Source organism: Lynx canadensis, chromosome F2, assembly GCF_007474595.2.
Source record: "Lynx canadensis isolate LIC74 chromosome F2, mLynCan4.pri.v2, whole genome shotgun sequence".
In the NCBI taxonomy this organism is placed as follows: domain Eukaryota; kingdom Metazoa; phylum Chordata; class Mammalia; order Carnivora; family Felidae; genus Lynx; species Lynx canadensis.
In genome coordinates, this window is record NC_044320.2 from 36,480,903 (window position 1) to 36,508,507 (window position 27,605).

Consider the following 27,605-nt stretch of genomic DNA (forward strand, 5'->3'; position numbering starts at 1 on the left):
GCAGGTGTAGCAGGCAGGGCTCTCTTCCGCCCACAAACTTCACGCAACTACGGGATTCAGCCTCTCCTCTTCCTTCTCCCTGCGATTGGTTCTACCCCTCGGGGCCCGTGCAGTAGCGTGACGTTGGTGGCGAAGGGCAAAGTCTTGTTGGTTTGATGTGTCCGCGGCTGGTCTCTGTCGTGATGTGTGGGGTGGGATGGGGGGGTTCCTCCCCCCCCCCCCCCCCCCCCCGCGGTCTCTAGTCCCAGCTCTCTGGGAGGCCTTTGCTCCCAGAAAGGCCCGGCGCTGGCCAAATGCACATCGAGTGCTCCTTCCCTAGAAGTGAGTTCCTGATGATTTTCCTACTAATAATAACAATAGCTCATGTTTCTGGCGCTCTCACTGTGAACTAGTCTCCATACTGGTTCTATCTCACTTAATCATCACAGGAGATCTAGGAGATAAGTACTCATGTTATCTCCCCGTGACAGACAAGGCTCTGAAAACCTAAGTAATTTACCTAAATTAACAGTGAAGTAGCAGAGCTGAACTTGATGCACAGATGTGTTTGAGTGCAGCGTTCACACTCTTAGCCCCTCGCCGGGAAACGCTTCCTCCTCTGGAAGGCCCTGGAATGTTCTCTGTCTCCACTTTGCTTAGATGATTCTTGTGTCCCCGTGCTGGTCAGGGGTTAAAGTTAAATAGTGTGCGTGCTCTGCTGTACTGCAGCCAACTGTTTATTCCCTCAGGCAGGAGAGAGAGGAACCAGACCCAGGCCTTGCCCTCCAGAAGCTACACGAAGCTACACTGAGCATTTTGCTCTGAAAGCTTCAGGACGGCCAGGGTGGATGCTATGGGACTATTGAAAACAAAAACTACCACCATTATTGCTGAAGGCCATGAAGTCTATGAGGCCTAGCTAAGAGCCAAGCAGAAGGGTTCTGCAGACTCTGATCTGAGGCCTTTGAGGAGTCCCTGAGCCTTTCCCAGAGAGGGGACCTCAGTCGTCCAAAAGTACAGAGAGGCAGAAATAGATCCTGGAAGAGGGATAGAGGCAAGAGGGAGGGAAAGGCGGGCAGTGCGGGTCCCAGACAAGATGCCTGACGGTCCCTGTGAAAGGGCTCCGCAGGGCTGCCTCACAAAGCCTCGCTCTGTGCTAAAAATGTCATCCCACTGGGAATCCTGTCTCTCACTGTTTTGTGTCAACTTCACCCGAAGGTCACCTGTTGTCAGAAGGAGCCCAGGTGGAAAGCAAAGTGGGAAGGACTGTGGTAGGCTCATTTCATTCTGGTTTAGCTGGTTTTTCTTTAAGTCAATAAACAGAGCTAGAGTTCCAACTGATCTCCAAATGGCAGCGAAATGTAGCCCGTCATCCCCGGGTGAGAGCCGATTTTAATGTAAACGATATAGTTCCACATCTCCCCAAGAAAATGGTGCTCAAGAGAAGCGAAGGAGGGTGGTCAGGTGTCTGGAAAGGAGCCGGTGGAAGTAGACTTAAGAGACCAGCACCCTGGTGGCCAAGGATAAAGATCCACACCGATCTATGTGGCAGCAGCAGAATCTTGGATGACACACAACAATGAAGAAACAGAGGAAGCTCTCAAATAATTGCAAACACTTGTATCACTTGTGGCTCTTAGGTTGCCAACAACAGAGATAAGCTCTGGATAACTGAAGACAAAAAGAAGTGTCTTGAAAGACTATCAGCAGCCCAGAGAATCACAGGGAAAAGCCCCAGCAGGGACAGGAAGTAGGGCAGCTCCAGAGATGCAGGGACTAAGAACTAATGAGCAACCCTGCCCTTTGGGCTGAACCTGTTTTGCCATTTGGGGCCCTTGTGTCACATAGCTCGAGCTCTAATTTCTACAGGGCAAGATCCTCATTTGCTTCCTTCAGATCACGTGTGCATCTTTGGTTGGGTGTGGGGCCCCTTGAGTGACAGCCCCAACAAGTTTGTGGACAGCGGGTGGGGGCAACGTCTCGGTGAAGGTTGATGGGAGACACGGAGGCTGTGCAAGAGATGAACACTTGTAGATTTTCTCACCTGGGCTTTCCCTGTAGGCTCTCACTGGAGTGAGTTTTATAGCAGCACTGGTCGTTAGAATTAAGATTGGAAGTATTAGAAATCGAGAAAGCACTGTGAGTAAAAAGAGGTGGGAGGAAATGTCAGGAAGAGCCACCTGAAGGCAGAAGGTATGTGCGTGAAGAGGGGGGGAAGTCACTTCTCTTCCTGTTCACCGCTCTTCAGAGTTTCCGTCTATGATTTTGGAAAAATGCCCCAATTAGCTATGCCCAAGGGAAGGCACTGGCGCTAACCATAGATAAAAGATAACTACGGAAGAAATAAATTTCAAAAATGTGCGAAGTCAATCTGAGCTCAGTCTAAGAGCTGGCCTATGTTAGGTGTCTAAAGAAAAAAAGAAATTTCTTCAATCATACATAGTCCCTTTATTCTTGTGCATTTAAAAACAACCCCACAACTGCATATGAGAAAATGATGTTGAAGCTTCTAATAAAGAGTTATTCAAAAAAGGTAAGATCCGGGACGCCTGGGTGGTTCAGTCGGCTAAGGGTCTGACTTCGGCTCAAGTCATGTTCTCATAGTTCATGAGTTTGAGCCCTGCATCAGGCTCTCTGCTGTCAGCGTAGAGTCGGCTTGGGATCCTCTGTCTCCCTCCCTTTCTGCCCCTCCCCCATGCTCATGCACGCTCTCTCTCAAAAATAAACATAAAAAAAAAAAAAGAAACCCACATTTACTATCGCCTTACCCTCTCATCCCGAAATTCCTTAAGGACCTAGCAACAAATATAATGTTCACCAAGTTAAAAATTTTCTGTGTAACTGCTTGAACTCATCACTTAAAAAAAGAAACACAAAACTTGGGAAAACAGTACGGAACCTCAAATTCCACGTAAGTGTTTAACAGTGTTCTGGTTACCAAAAGAAACTCTTGAAGCTTACCAACTCCTTTTATTATTCTTTCAGCAGTGAAGATAGAATCTGTCTTTAGAAAGTCATGCTTCCATCATGGTAATAAAACACTTTTTAAAAAATTATTTAACATATTCCTCTACTCAGTTGGAAAAATATAACAAAACATGAAGCAGGTTTAGAATTCAGAAAGATCCAGGCTTATCTTGTGGGTTGTTTTTGGAGAGGAGGAATAGGGTGGGAAATTTTCTGGATTTTGTCCAGGTCAGATCCAGTTCAAACTTCAAAGAGAGAATAATATTATTATTTGAGTTCAGTTTCAATTCAAATTAAAATATCAGTTTCCTACTTTGGGTTTAGTTCAACTCCCTGCTGAGAGCTGAGAAATGTCATTTAGCAAAGGAAAAGATGCCAGAGCAATTATTTTTTAAGTCATTTTGTGACCCCCTACCCCTCTGTAAATTGAGTATAGCCAACAGCTTTCAGATTGGGAAACACTTTGGAAATCCCACAGTCCACAGAGCTCCTTGGGCCCTGGGACACATGTGGCCAGAGAGCCTTTGTGAGTTCATACCCTACTACGATGAGCGGCGGGAGGGACGTCAGGGTCTGAGGGGTCCTTGGGTATGGGTGGGCCATGGGCCAGAAGGCTTAGCAGGTGGGAGGTAGGCTATGGGAAAGCTGACATGCAGCCTAGAGAAGGAAGCCAGAGGTAGGAAATGGACTCAGTCCTACACATGGGGAAAGGTCAAGACCTGCGTGAAGATGTCCTGCTTTCTCCTCTTCATTCAGTGCCGGAGACCCTGACAAAGAAACTCAGTGTCCAGAGGGAAAACTGAATAATAGGAGAAGGTGATGATACAAGGGAGTGTCACGAAAAGGGCAGTCGTGACAAACACCTGCTCCATTCTCCTCCTTCCTTGTCACATGCTAATCGCAACCTTGCTGAGAGGGGGGGGTTGGCCTGGCCTGCTGCCCACCTGCCCACCCTCCCCAGTATTTTTGCCATCAAGACCCACAGTCATTCGGTAGAGACGCAGCCCGAATGCTGCTCTAGGTGACCGCCCCAGAAGCCCCTTCTCCACCCCATCTCTGCCTTTAGAAAAGCAACTTCAGAGACTCCCTGGGGAAATCTTTAAGCAAAAACGGGGAAGGGCTTCTCAGTATGGTACTAGATCCCATCCTTACATCCATGCCCTCCCGAGCCTTAGCATTTGCTGTCTGTGCCCTGTTAACGATACTTCGAGGGATGAAAAACGAAAACACGGTCAATCAGGCGTCAAGAGGACTAAATGAGATGATGCAAGAAAAGTGCCTTAAAACAAAAATCACGGTAGAAATGCAAGGCTGCATTAAACATTTGGGGCTTGTTGTGGCCTTCCAATAGCCTACGTGCATTAAAGGAAATAATACATATCACATGGTTTGGCTCTTACACTATTCTTGTTTGTAGTTCTAATCACAGTAAGACTGTTACACTCCTCGTAGTATTTGTTAAGTCGGGCACTTTGCGTAGTACTTCATACTTCATCTCATTAATCCTCCCAGGAACCTCGTGAAGGTTAACAGAGAAGGGACTAAGAGTTCGATATTTACGTAATATTCCATTCTTTTACCCGTTGGTTTAAATGCTTCCTTTATCATAAAGCGACCTGCCAGATACACGAGGCTCTGTTTTTAAGTCTTTATTCTCTCCATTGGCATGTCCAACTATCTATACCCTCGACACCAAAGCCTTTATTATTGTACTTTTTCCTATTTGGTATCATTGTACTTTTTTTTTTTTCAAACGTCTTAATGTTTTTGAAAAAAAATGAGATCTCCCCGTACATTTTAATTTTCTTTGGTTTGTGGTCGAGGGAATAAACACACGTGGTAATTTACAACAAAGGCACGGGAGGGTAAATAGGGAATGAGTAAGTCTTCCTCCTCCGTATTTTATCATTCGGTTCTCCCTCAAGAGACAACTGATGTTATCAGTTTCTTATCTGCCCTTCTAGAAATAGCCCAGATATATGAACTTTAAGATAAACTATTAAGTGCTATCAAAAAAATTCAATTAACATTCGCATTAGGCCCGGATTGACCGTATAGATTAATTTGAGGGGCAATTGACATCTATGTAGTAACAACTCTTATTCAGCAGCCAGAATGTGTTCCTGCTTCTTTGGTCTTTCTTTACGCCCTTTGATAAACTTTATAATTTATTAGTATCTTGCATACTTCCGGCAATATTTATGCCTAACTAGATTAGTACTTTTGTGTGGTGTCTGGCAATCGTGAATGGAATTTTGGGGTGGTGACTTGCATATTTCTTACTAGTCTAATAATTTCTAAACATTTCTCATTTGATTATCTGCACTTTGTATCGAGACAATGAACCTGTTTACAAATAGCGACAGTCAAATCCTTTTCTTCAGTCTTTATGCTACTTTTCTTGTACAGTTTTATTGATTTAAAAAAAATAAATTTTCATGTTATTTATTTTTGAGAGAGAGAGAAACAGAGTGCAAGCACGGGAGGGGCAGAGAGAGAGGGAGACACAGAACCCGAAACAGGCTCCAGGTTCCGAGCCATCAGCACAGAGCCCGACGCAGGGCTCGAACCCACAAACCGTGAGATCATGACCTGGGCTGAAGTCGGACGCTTAACGGGCTGAGCCAGCCAGGCGTCCCCGGTTTTACTGATTTAGTAAGACTTTTAGTAGGCTCCAGTGAACGGTAGCACAAGTAGAAGATAACACCATCTCTTCTCTGTCTTTGTGGAAATATTACTTCACACCCCTAAGTATCACATTTGCTCTGTGTTCCCAGTAGCTGTTTCCAGTTTTTAATAGCAGTAGGTATTTGCTTCAGTCAGAAGCTTTTCAACATTTACTGAGATACTCAAATGACTTCCGTCCTTTAATCTCTTAACATATTGAATTATATATAGAGTTCCTGATGTTGAACATTTTGCGTCCCTAAATTGAACTTACTTGGTCATAATGGTTATTTAAAAAATATTTAATTTAGAATTTTTGCATCTATGCTCGTAGGTGTGATTCGGGACCTTCATTTTGAAGTCCCCTGAATGACAGGCTAAGGACTTCTTAGCTGAGGAAGGCTGAGGAACAATGAAGGTTTGATCAATATTTTTACCACCTTTGAAAATCTTCCTGTAACCAGTCCAACGATGAGACTTTCTCTTCAGTTAATTGTCGGGGTCTCTTCTTTGCCCTCTACTGCTGAACTTTCTGACTCTGTCTTATTCTAGACAGTATTGTTTAATGACTATTGTGGTTGCAAAACTCTCCTTTTCCTTTGTGTTAGAAAGGATGCATTCCATTTGACTTGCAAACATTTTAACTGATAGCAATCTATTTAGGCAACTATTATTTCTTTCATGCTTTCATGCCACGTGTTTTTGCATAAGCATGGCTTGCCAAGAAGGTGTGTGGAGTTATGGGGATAACAACTCTATTGGGAAAGAAGGTGACTCCCAAAGGCCCCTCAATGGGCTGTCACAGGAGTAACATAATATCTGAGTGTGGGCAGGGTGACCATACGTGCCAATTTTTCAGGACTGTTCACAGTTTTAGGTATTCTGTTCCAGTATCAAACCACGTGTCAGTGGGGCATGTGCCTTGTTTTCCTAAAAATAAGGTCATCGTAGGCAAAGGAAAAAGCAGATAAAAGGTATCAGGTGTGCCAGAATGCCTAAGATATGTCAAAGAGTTAAATCCTCAAAAAATCTTGGTGGAGAACATGTCCACTGGCCATTCCTAAAAATAATCCTTCAGTGGCCACAGCCTCAGAGGCCAACTGTTGTTTTTAAGATGACACTAGGCAAGGTGAAGGAAGCGGCCGATGTTCTGAGAACGTGTCTAACTCCTTGGGTTCCTGACTCCTGGACTTTGGGAATGGGTCTTGATGGCTGTGGCTGACTGCTGGTTGTCCCGCTGTCCCTTCTCCCCTTCTTTCCACAGTGACAGGGATAAACTGAGTACATGATCACCCAATGACGACATTTTCCTTATGGACTAAGTGGTCATGTGACGAAGTTCCTCCCATGAGCCTGTGCGCAGAAGTCATGTTTGCCATTTCCAGGTCTTTCCCTTAAACAATGAGGTATACACACTCTTAATGGCACATTTTCTACCTTCCCAGAAGTGGCAGATGGAGGTAAAAAGAAAGACCACAGATCACACATCGGCCCCTCACCATCCTGTCACGGAGGCGTTAAGTTATACCTGTTTGAGGCTTTCTTAACCACAGGGGACAGTCACACTCTACCAGGTGGAGGCCGGGGGCCATTTTAACTCCCTTCTATGTTTGGGGACATGCCCGCAGTATGCACCCTGGCGGGGGACAGGCTCCACTTTCTAATAAGAAAGCCCTAAATGCCTGTTCCTTCCCACGAGAGACCAGAGCTTAGCCCACAGATGTTCCTGCTGGCTCTGAAGGTGGAGATCTGGAAGACCAGGGGCAGTCTAATATAGTTAGAGAGATGCAGAATAATTACATAGTAGTTAAACATGTATTAGTTCAAAACACAAAGAACGGCGGAGAAATTAAGTAGTACCGTGTAACAGATAGAATCAGACATAATGAAATAAAGTTAAAGGGAAAAACCTGAATTATAAACACAAGGGAAAATTCTAGTATCAAGCTAACTAGATTATTACAAAACATTTTAAGAATTCCAGCGGGGTTCCTGCTTCTCTGCAAGGCAGATTAAACAACAGATTTTTAACTTTAATTATAGCAAGAAAACCTAAGTGTTGGTTAAAGCTTAAAGGGTAGACTCCCTGGGTTGGTGTGTTGGTAAAAATCTCCAAGGGGAAATTACACTCAAAAGCGCAAGTTGAAAGATATAAGTAAATAAAATACGTTTACAAATCAGTGAAACAAATTTAAAAAATAAATAAATAAACGGTCCTCTTCAACAAATGGTGCTGGAACAGCTGGACATCCACATGTAAAAGAAATGAATTTAGAGACAGAGATTACACCCTTCACAAAAATCACTCAAAATGAATCACCGACAGAGATGTGAAACACAAAGTACAAAACTCCCAGAAGAGAACATGGGAGAAAACCTATATGAACTTGGGTTTGGTGATGACTTTTTCAGCCCAACACCAAAGGCACATTCTAGAAAGAAATAATCGGCCAAGCTGGATTTCACTGGAATTTAAACACTTGTGCTCTGTGGAAGACACCGTCGAGAGAACCATCAGACGAGCGACGGAGGGGGAGAAATACCTGCAAAAGAATGTCTCACAGAGGACTGTGATCCAACGTACACAAAGAACTCTTGAACTCAACAATATGAAAAACAACAACTTGACTAAAAAAGTGGGCCAAAGACCATAACAGACACCTCACCAGGAGAAAATATGTGGACGACACCTAAGCACGTGAAAAGATGCCCCACATCATATGTATCGGGGAAATACATATTAAAACATTGAGAGGACACGACACTCCTACTAGAATGACGGAAGTCCGGCACACCGACCACACTGCAGGGCTGGGGTGGGTGGGGGTGGGATGTACGGTAACAGGAAGCCCTCATTCGTTGCTGCGGGGAATAGAAAATAGTACAAGCCACTTTAGAAGGTGGTTTGAACGGTCTCCTACAAAACTGAACATACCCTTATCTTGTGATCCGGCCACCATGTTCCTTGGTGTTGACCCAAAGGAGTTGAAAACGTATTTCTGCACCGAAACCTGCGCACAATGTTCGCAACCGTTCTATTCGCGGTCGCAAAAACTCGTGGCCAAGGTGTCTGTCAGTGGGTGAATGGAGAAGTAACTGTGGTTCCAGCACATCCGTTGGGCACAGCCACATTGCAAAGTGTTCAACGGCCACCCGAGGCAGGTGGCTTCCTATTGGACAGAGCAGATTAGAGCAAGGAGAGGTTGGAGAAGCCTGCGCTGACATTGTTGAAATGTCACCTCCTACCCTCACATTGGTATCTCCAGAAGCTCACACGCGGCCCAGGAAGACAGTGTGGCTGTGGGAGGGGGATGGCAGGTGGCAGGGGGTGAGCGGCGAGGTGGGGTGCGCAGGCACTTGGCCCTGACCCTGTGCTTTGACCGCTGCGCCATGTTACCAGGGAGTCTGGCAGGCTGCTTGGGTGTGCCAATTCCTCCAGGCAGGTACAGATGCGCACAGAAACAAGCAAGGGGTCAACCAGAAGCTGTGCTTCTGGGGTGGTCCCATCTTAGCAGGACTGGGGCACTGTGCTGGGCCAGGGCCCATCTGCAGGGTTCCTGTGGGTTTCCTGTGCCTCTCGGCGTTGTCGCATACCCCCAAACATAAACACCCTCCTGCTATTCTCTCTCCATTCCAAAAAAGTGCCCTTACAGCGTCTCTGCACCCATCAGCCTACAGCATAATTGCTCTATTATAAAGGCGGGCCTTGTTTCGGAACCAGCCTTCAAGGTCTCCAAGGCTCCCCACCGAGTACTGTGAGCTTCTTCCCCCTTTTTACTGGAGGGGAAGCGGTCCGAGAAGCCAGCGGCTGCCTATAAAACTGTGAATCAGGCAGGAAGCCAGTGCCTCGCCCACCCTATTAGCATGACAGTGGTAAACTGGGGAATCCTTCCTTGAAGACAAAGTCACCTGTCACATTCCACCTTGGAGAATGTTTCACCCTCTCCCAGCCCATCCTTGGAACCACCTTTCAACCGTAGACCTGAAAGGGACGTATATATACACGGGAGGATGACGAATGAGATCTAACTTTTTTCTTAATGAATCACACTATGGTTATGGCTAACAATTTTTAAATTAGGCTTTAACAAAATCATTTTTGTGTCTTTTCTAGCTGTCCCTTCTGTTGCCTGGTCCTTGTTTGCTCAAATCTCCCTTTTCAAAATTTCCAGTTTCCATTGCCAAGGTCTGAGAAGTCAGACAGCTATGTCTTGTAGAAATGTGTACGAACGAAGAGTGAGTAAGTCATGAAGAATGATCGAAGGTCCTCTCAGGATTTACTCAAGTGTTAGGGCTGGTCAACTATTTGAACTGCTCAGAGATTTTTTTTTTTTTGAATGGGATTTTTTTCTGAAGGTCCGTTTATCTACAGATAATTGACGAGTGCCTTTATTTGCTTGTAAACATTACTTTTCTAGGTTATACCAAGTTTCTCTGCCCTTATTTTATACAGTCTTTTAGGATATCGGAGAAAATTGTTCCAGCTTAGGATTCAAGCTTAGGAAACTTCCGGGAGAACACACAAAGCTGGTATTATTGGCTGTATCAAATGTTCTCATTTTTCACTAACCTCTGGGCACATTTACAAATATTCTTAAAGAAAGCATTCATAGCTTATTATCTACCAAAGGAAAAATGGAAACCAAACCTGCTCTCACTCACACCTACCTTTTAAAAATATATTCATACAGTTGCTTACTATGAAAATGGAAAGGAATGATCACAGCCAGCTGGCAAACAGAAGACGTTGCTTTGGAGTCTGTGTAATGGTTATTTGATGGGATCAAAGGTCCCTCTGTTTTCTTATCCTTGGGAGCATTTCTCCTTCGCTCCTAACTCTATAAGATCCTGAATTCTGTGAGATCTTGAAACCTACATCTCATTCTCAGTAGAGGGAGGAGTGTCAACGCTCCCAAATTCTATCTGCAGACGAGGGTAGAACAAAAAGCTTCCGTGGGAAAGAGATTCCAGGTGCAGAGCTGGTGGCGAGCGGACAGTGGGGCAGGGGCAGAAGGTTTACTAAAGCTTACCTTCATGGAAACTAAAAGTGAAACAGATGATCCCAACACCCCCAAGAAGTGTTGCTGCTACAAACTGGGGTGGAGAAAGGGGTGTGGACTTGTAGGCTTCCTAATCGGGAATCTCACCAATGAACCGTCAAAAGGGGTTGCATCAGAGCGACCCGGGAGGCGGGCTGCTTCTACTGAGGGCAAAGAAGCCTGCACAGGAAAGCCTGCGTTGGCCAAGAGGCCCTTCTAATCATACAGAGCACAAGCGCCTCAGACCTGGGAAATAGCTGAGAGCTCATAGCAATGTTTACTCAACAGATAAGCCATGCAGAAGCTACACCTCTCCAGGAAGTCTGTGATGGCAGGGGTTAAGCCACAGGTGAGGAAGCAGGTGTCACGAGGTACAGCCCTGCTCCGTTTCTGACTCATCTTCTGACTCTGTTCTTCTGGCTTCACTATGCCTCAGCTTCCCCACCTGTCCAATGGGAGGAGGACAGGGTGAGATTGTTTGGTGAATCCCTGAGATCTTGGTGAGATGTTCTCAAAGGGCGAGGCAGTATCATTATCCCTTAGCTCTTCGGTATGGGGTTGCTATAAATAGGGTCTGGAAGAGGATGGCAATGTCACATACCTGTTACAATAATAAATGGGGCATAGAAGGATGCCGAGCAAAGCTTGTCAGAATCCTTTGGTAAGACGTGCATTCAAGAGAGCTGAGATTCGGCCTTCCCGAGACCAAAGAGCCCCGGTGTGTTCACTTTTCCGCCGAGGTTGTCCTTCCTCCCGGAGCACCGCTTCTCAGTGTGACCTGCACGGCAGCCGTAGATTAGGCTGTGTTCTGGGTGATCTAAGAGACCGATCCAAAATATAATTTATACTGAAGTGGCACGCGTGTAGGTGTGCACACGTGTGTGTGCGCACGCAGGCGCTTTCTTGCCAACTCAGACTCTGCCTTTGAAAGTACAAGAAGGAAGTGTCAAAATGGACGCCTACCGCCATTAAGTCAGTTCTAAGATGGCGTGTGCCCGCGCGTTAGTAAACCTGCTGGTGGCCAGCAGAAGGGTGAGCAAGGTTCCTGAGCCGTTGGCTCTCATAGACTACAGTGGAAGACACCCGGCACGGGGACTATGGCGTATTCTGAAAGGATGGGTCCGGGAATCACACTACTATTGGGAGAGAGCCACAGGAGCAAGAAGGTTGCTGGGTGTAGACTTTCCCACCAGCCAGTAAGAGACAGCTAGAGCCTAGTTCAGGGATAAACACTGAAATGTGGGGTGTGACCATTGTCCCTTATCACAGGACACTTTGGTAGCCATATATGGGACTTACTGATGGCATAGCCAACCGCCCAGCTTTGCCCAAGGGCAATGCTAAGGTTTCTAATCCACTTTCACGTGGAAGGCAGAATTAAGGGACAGGAAGACACTTCTTACAAAAAGATGTCATCGTTGGCGGAAGCGTAGGAGACCCAGCGGAACGCGCTCTCCTCCTTCCCCTCTCTCCCCATTGCTCTCCAACCCCTTCCCTGATTATTCCCGCTGGTCTAGGTGATTGATTTTATTATTTCAGGCACCTGGCACAGAGTAGTTGTTCAGCTTACATTCAGTCAGTGAGTGAAGAAAAGCATCTTCATTTTCAGAAATACCCCGTGGAGCAGCCTGGTAAAGGATGTTGAGGTAAGAGCGTGGCGGAGGGCAGGAGGAAGGCAGTGGGGAGAGACTCTGCGGAGCGTTGATCCCTTTCCTTCCTGGCCTTCTTTCATCTGGGCCTCGCTGCACTGCTGCCTCCCCTGCCGAGAGCCTCTGACCCCATGGGAAATGGCCATGGGTGCCACCTTAGTAGTGAATTTTTCTGGACTCTGTTGCCCTAGAGGGCCCAGGCTAGATTTCCCAAGTTGTTCCGTGTCTCCTGAGAGTACAGGGGCACCGAGGCTCATGTCATACAGGAATTACAGTGCAATGATGTGCAGGATTCCCAAATCCCTGGGGAATCCCAAGTGAACTTTCCAGACAGGGTAGTGAGGCCGTATGGAGAGTGTTAGCGGTTACATCAGTTAAGAATAAGAAAAAGAGGGGCACCTGGATGGCTCAGGTGGTTGATGTCCCCAAATCTTGGTTTCAGCTCAGGTCAAGGTCATGATCTCACAGTTATGTGGGTTCCAGACTCCTGTCCCATGTGGACTCCACACTGATTGCCTGCTTGGGATTCTCCCCTCTCTCTCTGCCCCTCCCCCGCTCTTACTTTGTGTCCTGTCTGAAAATAAATAAATAAACTCTAAAAAAAAGAATAAATGGGGCACCTGGGTGGCTCAGTTGGTCAAGCGTACTGACTTCGGCTCAGGTCATGATCTCGTGGTTTGTGAGTTCGAGCCCCATGTCAGGCTCTGTGCTGACAACTCAGAGCTGGATCCTGCTTCATATTCTGTGACTCCCTCTCTCTCTCTCTCTCTCTCTCTCTCTCTGCCCTTCCCCCACTCATGCTCTGTCTCTCTCTGTCTCTCAAAAAATAAGCGTTAAAAAAATTTTTTTTAATTAAAAAAAGAATAAGAAAGAGAAAAGGTTTCGTGCCTTCACTTTCTCCTTCTCTTATGCTCTTGCTTTATGTAGATCCAAGTCTCTGATCTATGTCATTTTCTTTCTCTAAAAAACTTCTTTTAACATTTCTTGCAAGGCAGGTCTACTGGCAACAAATTCCTTCCATTTTTGTTTGTCCAGGAAAGCATTTTTCCTTCACTTCTGAGGGATAATTTCACAGGGTACAGAATTATGGGTTTTTTTTCTTTCAACATTTTAAATATTTTACTTTGTTCCCTTCTTTGCATGGTTTCTGAGGAGATGTCAGATATAATTCTTATCTTTTCCCCCTCTGGATTTTTTCAGGATTTTTAAAAATCTTTGATTTTCTCTAGTTGGAAAATGATATGCCAAGGTATAATTTTTTTTTTTTTTTTTTTTTTTTTTTTTGCTATTATTCTTCTTGGTGTTCTCTGAGCTTTTTGGATCTGTGGTTTGGTGTATTAACCATTAAATTTGGGGAAATTCTCAGTGATTATTGTTTCAAGATCTTCTCTGTTCCTTCTTCTCTTCATTTCTGATATTCCATTATGCATATGTTTACATCTTCTGTACTTGTCCCAGAGTTCTCAGATAGTCTGTTCTGGGTTTTTGTTTGTTTGTTTGTTTTTTTAATTTCTTCTTTCTTTCTTTCTTTCTTTTCTTTCTTTCTTTCTCTCTTCTCTTTCTTTCTTTTTCGCTCTTTCTTCACTTTCTTTCTCTCTTTTTCTTTCTTTCTTTCTTTCTTTCTTCTTCTTTCTTTCCTTCTTTCTTTCTTTCCCAGTTTTTTTTCTGCTTGCCTTTGAGTTTGGAAGGTTTCCATTGAGATGTCCTCAAGCTGAGATAGTCTTTCCTCAGTCATGGCCAATCTCCTAATAAATTTCATCAGAGACAGTCTTCATTTCTGTCAAGTGTTTTTGTTTTGTTGCCCATTAAAGTGTTTTAGATCTCTAGCACTAAAAAGACTCTTGTTAGAATTTCTCTGCTTACATTACCCATCTGTTCTTGCAGTGCCGACTACTTTATCCATTAGAGCCCTCAACATATTAATGATAGTCGTTTTAAATTCCCAGTTCTGATAATTCCAACATCTCTGCCATAACTGAGTCTGGTTCTTATGCCTGATCTTTCTCTTCAAACTGTGTTTTGTCTTTACTATGCCTTGTACATTGTTCTTGGTAGCCAGACATGATGTTCTGGCTAAAGGAACTGCTATAAATTGGCTTTAGGGATGTGGTGGGTGTACGGGGAGGAGAAGCAGTCTGTAGTCCTGTGATCAGGTCTTGGTCTTTTAGTGAGCCTGTGCCCAGGAACTGTGGACTTCACAGGTGCATCTCAGTGCTCCCCCCACTTTAGGGGGGCAGGATGGGCTGCAGGGGGCTGCAGGTGGGTATTTCTCTTCTCTCAGGTCAGTCAGGGTCTGATAAAGCCCTAGCGAGCGAGGTTCTGGTTAAACAGTTTCTCTTTGAGAACAGTTTGTTAAGAAGAACAGAATGCTCTGAAGTATTTTAAATGGTTCCTTTTCCTCTTCCCCTGCCAGAGCATGAGGGATTTTTCCTCCGGTTTTTTGCTGTGAGAATCCGATAGGGCTCCAAGAAGTAAACTCACAAAAACTCACAAAAAGTGTGGGAGTCCCCGGTGACTGGTTCCCCCTGGAGTTTTTAACTCTCGGTGTTGTGCACGCTGAGCCTACGGCGATGCCTCAATTGTGGCTCAGGTTTCCCTCCCTTGTCACTGTTCCCCCTGGTGCCACGGAGGTTTCTGCTGCAGGGAATCGTGATTCTCAGTGTTTGCCTGTCACTCCCTCCAATTTGGGGGGGAGGGGGGCAGCGGCTTGTCCTGTGACCTCACTTCTCTTCTGGGTCTAAAAAGAGTTGCTAATGTTTCTGTTTGGTCAGCTGTTTCCTTGTTGCTTGGTTGGTGTGGTAGCTTGGTTGTGTGCTTGGTTGGTGTGGTCTTACACGCTAGACCAGAAACCGGAAGTTCCGAGCATCCAAATGTTTTGCAATGTCGGAAGACACCCAGTATGTATTGAGCTTTTGCCCAAGTCAGATGCTTTACCCGATTCCTTTTCCATTTACTCCTTTTGACAATCCTATAGGGAAGGCATGGTTCTTCCCATTTTGCAGACGGGAAGCTCAGACTCGGAGGAGGGAGGCGGCTGGCCCAGTGTGCACCATTAAGCACATATTCCTCACCCGCTCTACTTCCCAGGTGCGTCCAGCTGCGTCCTCATGCTGCACATAAAGGAAGAGTCAAGGCAAAAATGACATGTGCATCAAAACCCATGTTCCATGTTTGCAAAACCAGCTAAGGCTATAGTATTTATGGATAAAGGACCCTTTGTGTGATTTTATACTAAAGATACTAGTAGTAATAAAGCCCTCAGGTATCGAGTTTCTAGCATACTACGAGACGTAGTAGACTGGGCATTTAATACCTTCTTCCCGAATAAATGGATGAATGAGTCCTCCATGGCATGTATTATATATCACGAAGGAATTCTATCACGGGGTCTGGCACTGTGCTAAGTGCTTTGCATTCCTGATCTCATGTAATCCTTTCAACAATGTGAGGGAGGTGCAATTATTTTTCCCACTTTTACTGTTGAGGAACCAGAGACTTAGAAAAAGTAAATAACTTGCTCAAGGTCACATAACTAGTAACGGTCAAGGTGGGGCTCGGCCCAGGCCTGCCACGCTGCACAGTTCATGCTCTCGGCCTGGCCCTGCCTGCCTCCTCCTTCCCCACACCTGGCTGGAGGTCAGCAGGCCTCGCTGGTGATGCTCCCACTGAGTGCCTCACGTCCACTGCCATGCACAGGCCCTTACCTCCCCTTTATGCCTTCTCTCTCACCGTGCAAGCTGCCCCCAGACTTCAGTCGGGGACCCCACAGAACCAGCTAGGCTAGGCAGAGGACGAGCCCAAGAGCCGCTGCCTACGTGGACTTGGAGTGTGGCCCAGACAAGCATGGCGATGAAGAGGGGCTTAAGGTCCCTGCCTGGGGAGGGACATGATCCCTGCTTCTCCTTCCTAGCCCAGAACGTCGGAAAGACAGAGCACAGGGTGAAAGGGTCAAGCTCCAGAGACCTGAGGTAGTAGTCATCTTGACCATTTGCTGGCTGTGTCCTCCTAGAAAAGACCCCTAATCTCACTAAGACTCCATTTCCTCCTGTGGAGCACAATAATCCCAGTAGGAATAACAATTTCTATCCCATGGGGCTATTGTGCTAACTCAGTGAGGGCAGGCATGGAAGAAGGTACTTAGTTAACTGTGAAGCACCTGCTGGTGACTCAGTGCCCAGAGCGCGGGGCATGGGCCTTTTCTACTCCACTTTGCCTGTGAAGGAGAAGGGAGTGCCCCTCATAAATCAAAGATGTCCCAGGAGCTGGTGTTCTGCCTGGGTCTGATTTCTGACCCCGGTGGTTAAAACGGTAGGCAGTTCTATCTCTCTGTCAAAAATAAACAAACATTAAAAAAAATAAAAAAAAACAAAACAAAAAACGGTAGGCAGTGAAAGAGTGACACCTTTCTGGGCTCTTCTGGCTGTGGTCACCCCCGCAGAGGAGTGGGGTTTGCAGTCTATGTGAGGTCCCTACGTCTTTAGAGAACCTAAGAACATTCAGCCTCTCTTTTCTCCCCCTGGATAATCTTGGACATGTCTCTCTCTCTCTACTTCCTGCACAGGCCTACAAGTTTCCCTCCTCCCTTGGAGGGAAGGCAGTGCCGTGTGAGGGACGTTGGGTCTTTTTTCTCCCTCAGGATCCTAGCAATCATGTCAAAATCCTCTGTTGCGCCTGCTACCCCCTGGAGAGCCGAGGGTCTGCTGGGAGCAGCAGTGGGTTAGTAGTAATCGGCTAACCCCTTAACCTAAGAGGCACGGAAACACCGCACAAACACACGCACGCACGTGAGGCGCGCGTTAGCTAGTCACCTCGTCATCTTCCTGGACCTCACTCTCCACAAACTTGCTCAGATAGTATGGGCATCAGGGCTTCTCGGGGACCACAGCCTTCTGTTCTGAACTGAGCAGTTAATGTAAAACTTACGGCTCAGGATAGAGCTAGTGCTGTGTCCAATACAGAGCTCCTCGTGGCCCCTCCCCACAGGGCTTGCTCTTTCGAGAAAGCATGTCCTTATTTCCTCATTGTTAAGAGGTAGGATCGGCCAGCGACATCCCTTGATGTTAAAAAGTAGCTCTGAGGACAAACATTCTGTTGGGTCTCTGCAGATAGTAACCCAGAATCTCTCTAAAATCTTAATCCAAAGACCACTGCCAAATATCCCGACGGTAAGTCAGAATTTATGATCACTTTTATAATAAATGGTGTGTGCGCGTATGTATCTCACTTGTGCAAACCACAGCTACACCAGTTACAGCAGGATTCCTTTTTTTTTTAAGTTTACTTACTTATTTTGAGAGAGAAAGAGAAGAGAGAGGGAGAAAACAGAGAGGGGAGGGGCAGAAGGACAGGAGAGAGAGAAAACCCCAGGCAGGCTCCGTGTTGCCTCCATGCTCCTACAAACCATGAGATCATGACAGGAGCTGAAATCAAGAGTCAGACACTCGGGGCGCCTGGGTGGCGCAGTCGGTTGGGCGTCCGACTTCAGCCAGGTCCACGATCTCGCGGTTCCGTGAGTTCGAGCCCCGCGTCAGGCTCTGGGCTGATGGCTCGGAGCCTGGAGCCTGTTTCCGATTCTGTGTCTCCCTCTCTCTCTGCCCCTCCCCCGTTCATGCTCTGTCTCTCTCTGTCCCAAAAATAAATAAACGTTGAAAAAAAAAAAAAAAAGAGTCAGGACACTTCAACCAAATGAGCCACCCAGGTGCCCCTCTGGCAAGATTCTTTATTGCCTTCCCCTGTCAGTGTCAGTGACTGAATCTCCTATACCATTTCTGGACAAAACTTGAATAAAACGAAATTGTAGCACCTGTTCAGTATAAGTTCTTCTTTATTTCTACTTTTAGGCAATAATATTTCTCCTATTACGAGGAATTTGAATATGGCAGATTAAACTGTATATTAATACCCAAAGTAAGAGACCCAATTTATCTTTATCATTTGATCAAAAAGATTTTGCATTCAAAGCTGGCAAAACACTACACTAATACCATAAACCCTCAACACAGACATCTGGATATTAATACTTGATTGTGGTGGGAGGAGAGAGACTGGCTCAGAAGAGAGGCTTGGGAGAAGAGAGCATCTACTAACAAATACAATCCTTTGAAATACTTGCTAAGAGTACTAATATTTTTGCAACTTTAAGATTGTTACCTTATTTCAAGATTCATCAACATCACAGAATTTGCATCTAGATGGCCCCTGAGAGATCATCTAAATGGGTCCTAATTTCACAAATGAGCGAATAGGATTGTATCAGCACTAAATTAGAGAAAAATTTCAAGAAGAAAAGGCTTGGGTTTATACTTGCTTTTAATGACACTCTGAGCACTGTTTATTCATTCAGCTAAATTGAGCATCTTCCATGTGTAGACACAGTGCTAGGCATCAAAGATACTAGGAAAAGACGTGATCCCTGCTTCCGAGGAACTGAGATATACTATAAGGTAGGTATTACTCTCCCCATTTTACAGATGGGAAAACTGAGGTTTGGAGAGGTTAAGTCCAAATCATATGAATAGTAGCAAGAAAGCAGGAATTCAACACATGCCTATCAGATTGCATTCGTTTTTTCTTGCTACATAACACATGACCACAAACTTAGTGGCTTAGAACAATGCACATTGATTATCTCACAGTTTCTGTAGGTCAGAAGTTTGAGCACAGATTTGCTGCCTTTTCTGCTCAGGGTCTTACAAAGCTGATATCGAGATGTCAGTCAAGGACTGCAGTCTCTGGTGAGGCCCGGGGTCCTCTTCCAAGCTCCCTGGTTGGCAGAATTCAGTGCATTATGGTTGTAGAACTGAGGCCTTCAGTTCCTGGGGCCTTCCCCTGGGGCCTTCGGTTCCTGGGGCCTTCGGTTCCCTGCCTCATCATCCCCTTCACAACATAGCACATTACTTCTTCATGGCCAACCGAGAGATCTACGCTGTTTCAAATCTCTCCTCCAGAAAGGCCTGGATTTTCTTTTGAGGTGTTCACCTGATTAGGTCAGACCCACTCAAGCCAATCTTTTTAAGAAAATGTTTATTTTTTTTTTATCACGATAAGTGTACTCTTTAACCTACATCACCAACTCACCCATGTGGCCACCCACTTCCCCTCTGATAACCATCAGCTTGTTCTCTCTAGTTAAGAGTCTATTCCATGGTTTCTCTCTCTCTCTTTTCTCCTCTTTGCTTGTTTTGTTTCTTAAATCCCACATATGAGTGAAATCATATGGTATTTGTCTTTCTCTGACTTATTTCACTTAGTGTTATACTCTCTGGCTCTACTCGTATTGTTGCAAATGCCAGGATTTCATTCTTTTTTATGACTGAATAATATTCCATTATATATTATATAATATTCCATGATAATTGCATTATATTTATCCATTCATCTATTGATGGACACTTGGGCTGCTTCCAAATAATGCTGCTTTAAACACAAGGTTGCATGTGTCCTTTTGAGTTAGTGTTCTATTTTTAGTTTTTTGAGGAACCTCCATGCTGTTTTCCACAGTGCTGCACCAGTTTGCAATTCCCACAGCAACATTACAGGAGGGTTCCTTTCTCTCTACATCCTTGCCAACACCTGTTACTTCTTGTGTTGTTGATTTTTTTTTAAAAGGTTATTTATGTATTTTGAGAGAGAAAGAGAGAGAGCCCTAGTGGGGGAGAGGCAGAGAGAGAGGGGAGGGAGAGAACCCAAGCAGGCTCCCATGCTGTCAGTTCAGAGCCCGACACAGGCTCAGTCTCACAAACCAAGAGATCATGACCTGAACGAAACCAAGAGTTGGACACTGAACCACCTGAGCCACCAGGCACCCCTCTTGTGTTGTTTGATTTTAGCCATTCTGACAGGTGTGAGGTGATACCTCACTGTAGTCTTGATTTGCATTTCCTGATGATGATTGATATCGAGCATCCTTTCATGGGTCTGTTGACCATCCGTATGTCTCCTTGGAAGAAGGTCATGTTCCTGTCTTCTGGCCCACTTTTAAAATTGGATTATTTGGTTTTGGGTATTGAGTTGTATCAATTCTTTATACATTTTGTCATTTGCAAATATCTTCTCCCATTTCGTAGGTTGCCTTTTAGTTTTGTTGATTGTTTCTTTCGCTGTACAGAAGATTGTGTTTGTTGTAGTCTTAATAGTTTATTTTGCTTCTATTTCCCTTGCCTCAGGAGACATATCTAGAAAAAAGTTTCTATCACCAGTGTCAGAGAAATTACTGCCCGAGTTCTCTTGTAGGATTTTTATGGTTTCAGGGCTCACATTTAGGTCTTTAATCCATTTTGAGTTTCTTTTTGTGTATGGTGAAAGAAAGTGGTCCAGTTTCATTCTTCTGCATGTAGCTGTCCAGTTTTCCCCACACCATTGTTGAAGAGACTGTCTTTTTCCCATTGGATATTCTTTACCCTCTTTGTTGAAGATTAATTGACCATAGGGCTGTGGGTTTACTTCTGAGGTTTTCTGTTCTGGTCCACTGATTTATGTGTCTATTTTTATGCCAGTTCCATACTGTTTTGATTACTACAGTTTTGTAACATAACTTGAAGTAGGGACTTGTGATATCTCCAGTTTTGTTTTTCAAGATTGCTTTGGCTATTCTGGGGTCTTTTGTGGTTCCGTCTACATGTAGGATTGTTTGTTTTAGTTTTCTGAAAATGTTTTTGGTGTTTCGGTAGCGATTGCTTTAAATGTGTAGATTGCTTTGGGTAGTATTGACATTTTAGCAATATTTGTTTTCCAACCCATGAGCATGGAATGTCTTTCCATTTTCTTTGAGTTGTCTTGACTTTCTCTCATCAGTGTTTTATATTTTTTCAGAGTACAGGTCTTTCACCTCTTTGATTAAGTTTATTCCTAAATATTTTATTGGTTTTGGTGCCGTTGTAAATGGGATTGTTTTCTAATTTCACCTCTCTGCTCCTTCGTTATTAGCATATAGGAATGCACAGATTTCTATACATTGATTGTATATCCTGCAACTTAAACTGAGTTCATTTGTCAGTGCTAGTAGTTTTTGTGAAGTCTTTAGGATTTTCTGTATATAGTATCATGTCATTTGCAACTAGTGAGAGTTTTACTCTTTCTTACCGTTTTGGATGCCTTTTATTTCTTTTTGCTTTCTAATTGCTGTGGCTAGAACTTCCTGTACTATGTTGAATAAAAGTGGTGAGAGTGGACATCCTTGTCTTGTTCCTGAACTTTGGGGAAAAAACTCTCAGTTTTTTACCATTGGGTATGAGTATGAAGGCTGTCCAGTTTTTCATATAAAGTCTTTCTTATGTTGAGATATGTTTCCTGTAGAGCTACTTCGTGGAGGGTTTTTGATCATGAGTGGATGTTGTCCATTGTCAAATGCTTTTTCTATATCTATTGAAATGATCATTTGGTGTTTATCCCTTCTGTTATTGATGTGACATATCACATTGATTATTTTGAACCACTGTTGCATCCCAGGAACAAATCCCATTTGATCGTGCTGTGTGATTTTTTTAATGTATTGTTGGATTCCGTTTGCTAATATTTTGTATGAGGATTTTTGCACCCATATTCATGAGAGATATTGGCCTGTAGTTCTCTTTTTTGTGGTGTCTTATTCTGGTTTTGGTACCAGGATGATACTGGTGTCATAGAATGAATTTGGAAGTTTTCTTTCCTCTTCTATTCTTTGGAATAGTTTGAGAAGAATATGTATAACTCTTCTTTAAATATTTGTTAGAATTTGCCTGTGAAGCACCTGGTCCTGGACTTTTTGGGGGGGGTGGGGGCAGGTGGTGAATGACTGATTCAATTCATTGCAACAACTGGTCTGTTCAAATTTTCTGTTTCTTCCTGCTTTGGTTTTGGTAGGTTACATATTTCTAGGGAAACTCCAAGCTAATCTTAATTACATCTGTAAACCCCTTCATCTTTGCTGTGTAACCCTGACACATTTATTTCTAGTAAAACCCCATCATATTCTCAAGTCCTGCCCACATTCATGGGGAGGGCACATATACCAAGGGGCAGGAATCTTGGAAGACCATTTTAGAAATCTGTCTCCTATTACAGATGTCAATGCCCACATTCTTTAAACTACTCAATCCTCCTCGGCCCAAAGTTATGACATTGGTTCTGGGCCTAGGTAGACACACAAAAAATTATACATGGAAGTGCAATGAAAGACATATGCACAAAATAGGAAGAAAAAAATGGTCTGCTATGCATAGGTGAATTGGTGGGAGAATATTTAAGGGCAGCTTCAAGAAGTGATGTTTCAACGGGATGTTTGGGGAAAAAATAACATGCCTTTGCATTTTTGTCTCCACTGCCTAGCAGAATCTTAAGGCACACAGTAGACTCTTGCTTGATAAATGTTTATTGATGTGAATGACCATGTAAGTGTCTTCTAGGCAGAGAAAAGGAAAGAACATTCTAGGTAGATAGGATTCATGTATAGAAGCCCAAGATTGAAGCCACATGTTATGTTCAAGATCATTGAGAAGTATCAGATTATTATTTTTGAAAAAGATACCACCAGTTCCTTTTTATACTGTTTGCCTATTTATTTTTGAGAAACAGAGACAGAGCATGAGCGGGGGTGGGGCAGAGAGAGAGGGAGACACAGCATCCAAGCAGGCTCCAGGCTCTGAGCTGTCAGCACAGAGGCTTACATGGGGCTTGAACTCATGAGCCAAAGTCAGACACTTAACCTACTGAGCCACCCAGGCGCCCAAGATCAGATTATTTAAACATGCAAGGCAAGATATGGCAAAAGAAGAGGCAAATGATGTGGCCAGAACATGGAGGGCCTTGAATATTATGCTAAGGAGGCAGGACTTTATTTATAAAACAAAGGGGAAGACTGGCGAGTTCTATGAAAGTGAAAAGAATGAGATTTGTGTTTGAGAAAGTTACAGCACACTATGAAGGCTGGTTTGGGGTGAGGGTTAGGATGGATGGGAGGGAAGTTAACCCAAGGCTGTAGGAGTTCGTGTTGGGTTGTCTTGTAGTGCAGGTGAGGGAGAAGGAAGAACTACACTAAGACATTGGTTGTGGGATGGACAAGAAGAATGGGCTTCCAAAGCTGATTGGGAAGCAGAGTTGACAAAACAGCATGCCTAATGGATTTGAGGAACCAAGGAGTTATGGAGGCTAACCTGAGGCTGACATCCAACTTAGGATGGGGACAATGACGGGACCCCCCAATTGAGCTTGAAGTCTAAGAGCAAGTAATAGGTTTGAGGAAGAAGAGGAAGGGTTGGTGGTGGTTGGAAAAGGATGGCTGTGGATAACAAGCATTATTTGGGGACATGTTGAGTTTGTGGTGCCTATCAACTATCCCAACAGAGAAGTTCAAGTAGAGGCAGTTGAATTCTTAGCTCTGGAGCTCAACAGAGCTGGATAAACATCAGGGTTTCCAGCTCCTATGTGAGCCATCAAATCCCAGCAATGGATAATCACAGAGGGACAGGGCATAGAGTAAGAAAATAGAGAAGCTGAGGAGAAACCCATGAGTCCCCAACTCTGCAATGTCAGGGGCAGAAAACCTGAGCTGAAGTCAAAGACTTGTGAGGCTGTGAGGGGACTGTGGCTCTGGGTATATGTAGTTAGGTCAGAACACAAACAAGAAAGACAAGGATGAGGGCTGCTTCGTTGTCGGAAGAAAATGTGCCCATGAAAATCCTTGTTGGTGTTTCACTGGCTTGAGTTGTAAAAAATTCAGAGAAGGCAAAACCCACCACACCACATGTCATTTAAACAAACACACAACTCTAAGTAAATTAGCTGGTAAAACAGATTGTTGCAGATTTCTTTATTGGGTTAGGAAATGCTTGTTTTCATTGAGGTCTTTTTTTTTTTGAAGAAGAAGAAGAAAGAAGAAGAAAGAACTTTGAGTTAAAATATATTATTCTGCTTTGATCTCTGTAATGAAGAGATTTGACGCAAGTATTCATCAGCCTTAATGAAAATCAGTGGTGTTCCTGTTAACTTTCCATGGTTTGTTTGCTCATAACTTGAAGAACAAAAGAGTATCTTTCATAAGATCATCAAGGGTAAACAGAATTCACAAGAAGAGAAATCACTGTGGAAAAACAAAATTTTAAAAACGGACAGATCCATTTCTGTTCAGTTTTACTTTGCTCATGCTCAGTCTCCACCAAGGAACCTGAACAAATATCCCCATTGCTCTGCCCCACCAAAATTTGGATATGCTTCAGACATATCCAAATAAGGACAATATACTTAATTAAAAATACATATAAAGACAAAATCAACCAAGTGGATGTCAATTCATCACCATCTCAGACCTCGTTATCCAGAGCCGGTGCCCAAGGAGAATGAGTCAGTCAAGGCCCAGCCTTACTGAAATGCAGGGATACAAGTGCCCAAAAAGTAAGTTTCTCCTCGCTTTTCTGCTTCTGGAGTCTGATATCTTGCTGAGTGGCTGGGCAGGTATTCACATTCTTGGTGACTTGGAGGAGGCAGAAGCTTTGGCAAAACAGCAATAACACACACACACACACACACACACACACACACACGTACACTCATTTTGGTTCTCTACAAATCCCTGAAACAGACTTGTTACTTCACTTGGAATGACAAACCTTTAATTAAGTTTCTAGAATGAGGCTAAGGATGTTTATGTGAAATTATCCTAGTTCTCTGCTAGTTAGCAAGTAGCTATTGTGCCTGGGCTCACAGGGGATGACAATGGTGAGACCCTTGAACAATAGGGCCAATGACATGGTCAAGGGACCCAAGGGGGACCCTATGAAGAAAAGCAGCAGCAGTAGAAGCCCGGGATGGAGATGGGAAACTCCAGCGGCTCCGTAGCCCGTGGTGAACAGAAAGCTGAGGCCATTAGCCCCTGAATCAGAGCAGAGTGGAACCAAAGAAGAAAGCGCATGGAGCTGGAAAGAATAGAAAAAGACAAAGTATTTCCTAAGTGAGAATGGAAAAGCCACATGCCCTTCTCCTCTCCTTCCCAGCATGACTGGGTCTTGCTTTGTTAAGCTCTTTAAGAAGGTGTCCCAATATGGAAATGCTTTCTAGTGTATCCGTTCGTAAGAAAATCTATTTGTCATTCCCACGGAAAATGTATTTGACTGTCAGCAATAGTGGTTTCTCGTGTGGAAGTGACGTAGGTCAGCCTGAGTACTTTTATCTCCTGCTGTGTGGACGTTTGAAGTTAAAGCAGAGGTTAAACGGGCAACAGAATGAGCACAATCAAACCGGGTCTAAATCCTGGTCCCAACACTTATGGTATGACTTCAGATAGGCGCTTAATATCTCAAACCTCAGTCTTCTCATCTGTACAGTGGAATAATAATACCCCAGACCCATACATAATCATAATCCTGTATCAGCAATTTTGAACCCAAAGCCGCTGAAAAACAGATTTTTTAATTTTTTTTTTAATGTTTATTTATTTTTGACAGAGACAGAGACAGAATGCGAGGGGGTCAGGGCAGAGAGAGAGGGAGACACAGAAGCAGAAGCAGGCTCCAGGCTCTGAGCTGTCAGCACAGAGCCCGACGCGGGGCTCGAACTCACGAGCTGTGAGATCATGACCTGAACCAAAGTCGGACGCTCAACCAACTGAGCCACCCAGGCTCCCCTGTTTTTTTTTTTTAATTTTTTAATGTTTATTTATTTTGACAGAGACAAAACAGATTTTTTAAAAGCTGCGGGAAATTCATTTGACGGCAAAACCTGATCTGAATTGATGTGACCTCTTGTATGGTTTTTATTTATCCCGTTGAACGTGATTATCCATACGTTTGCTGCAGAAATGTTAGTTTTTCGATGGATGCTGCCCCAGACCGTACAAGTGAGTGTTACGAAAATGTGTTATACGCAGACTTGCCTCTCCGAAATCTGAACGGTTCTGAATTCTGAAGCACGCCGGGGATCTGGATGGAATCTGGACGAGAGACTGGAGACCTGTTCCTTTGGGATTTGTCGGACAGTACCGAGGGAGAATCACGTGTGTGAGGTGATTGTTACACCACCTGGCACTTTGTAAACATTCGGGAAACCGTGTTCTTTCTGGCTGGCACCGTGGAGTTAAGACCAAGAGCCTAAATCCAAGAAAAAAGTTCCAAGTGCACAACATCCAAGAATGACAAGAATAGGGACTGAAAGAAGGCCTGAAAATGGAAATACTGCCTCCCAAAGTTGGTGCGGCCTGATGGAAGGAGGCTCAACTTTGGAGCCAGAGAGACCTCAGTCCTGGCTCCAGCCTCCCTAGCGGGGATTGCTGGGTCCCAGTTTCTTCATGTGTAAAATGGGCAAATCATATGCAGCTGAAGGTTTTGTCAAGGCGGTAAAGCACTCCACATGGGGCCTGGCACGTAGAAGATGCTCGACAAATGACAGGCAGACGGACACCTGCACACCCCACGTAGGCTGAGTGACAAGGAAAACCGAGGTCACTACCAAATACGGTTCTGTCTTGCCCTGAATCGGCCAGGGCTCCCCCGAGGAAGGTTAAAGCCTTATCCCTCCTGTGAAGTGAAGCAAAGAGGGCCAGGCAGAAGGGGCTCTCCATCCTTGAAGAGTTCTAAGCCCGCTGTGGAGGTAACTCGGCCTGGGTTCCTTTTTGCCAAGACGAGCTGGCCCCCCGGGGCCGTCTTTGGGGACCTCTGATTCAACAGGACAGGAATGCACCACATCAGGTTGGGGATTTCAAGGTGATTTGTGGACACACAGGTAGTCAATAAAGCTCATTCACACCCTGAATCCGGGTTTTGGCCGGATTACTAAATCCCGGTTTGACTCTAAGCCTTATAAAAGGAATAATTTTAAAGTGTACTTGGGAGAAAAGAGGGTTTTTTTTTTTTCTGTCAAAGTGAATCCTTTCATGAAGGAAACCATCTACCCAAATTATTACCTTGTCCTCATATGCCCAGTCAGCATACAAAAAGCAAACAGATACTCGTTATAGCGAGTGGCCTTGAGATTACCCCCAGCCAATGGCTGGTTTTCTATAGTCAGAGACCTTGACCTGCGTAATCACATTTCTTTCAGACTGAGCCATGGGACTTGAGAAATGTCAGGTGTGAAACACCCTCAGCCTCATGGCTTTCCTCGGCACAATTACCTTCCACTTTCTTGCGCATTTCTGCTGGAGGTGAGGACTTTCCTCTCTCCCATCCAACTATGGACCTCAGGGGCTCAGCTTGTCATTCTAGGTGAGTCACAGCAGCATTGGGAACACACCTTCGCAGAGCCTGTCCCCCCACCCCAGCGTGAAGAGGCTTCCAGAACCATCCAACGAATGGCGCCTCTCCCTGAAGTCACTCCTGTCACGTGAGAGCCAAGATGG

At 44.6% G+C, this 27,605-nt stretch overlaps 1 pseudogene; it reads left to right on the forward strand.

Moving 5' to 3' along the window:
* The first annotated feature begins 11,636 nt into the window (after nucleotides 1-11,636).
* Nucleotides 11,637-27,605, forward strand: part of LOC115506028 — a 31,713-nt pseudogene continuing 15,744 nt past the window's right edge.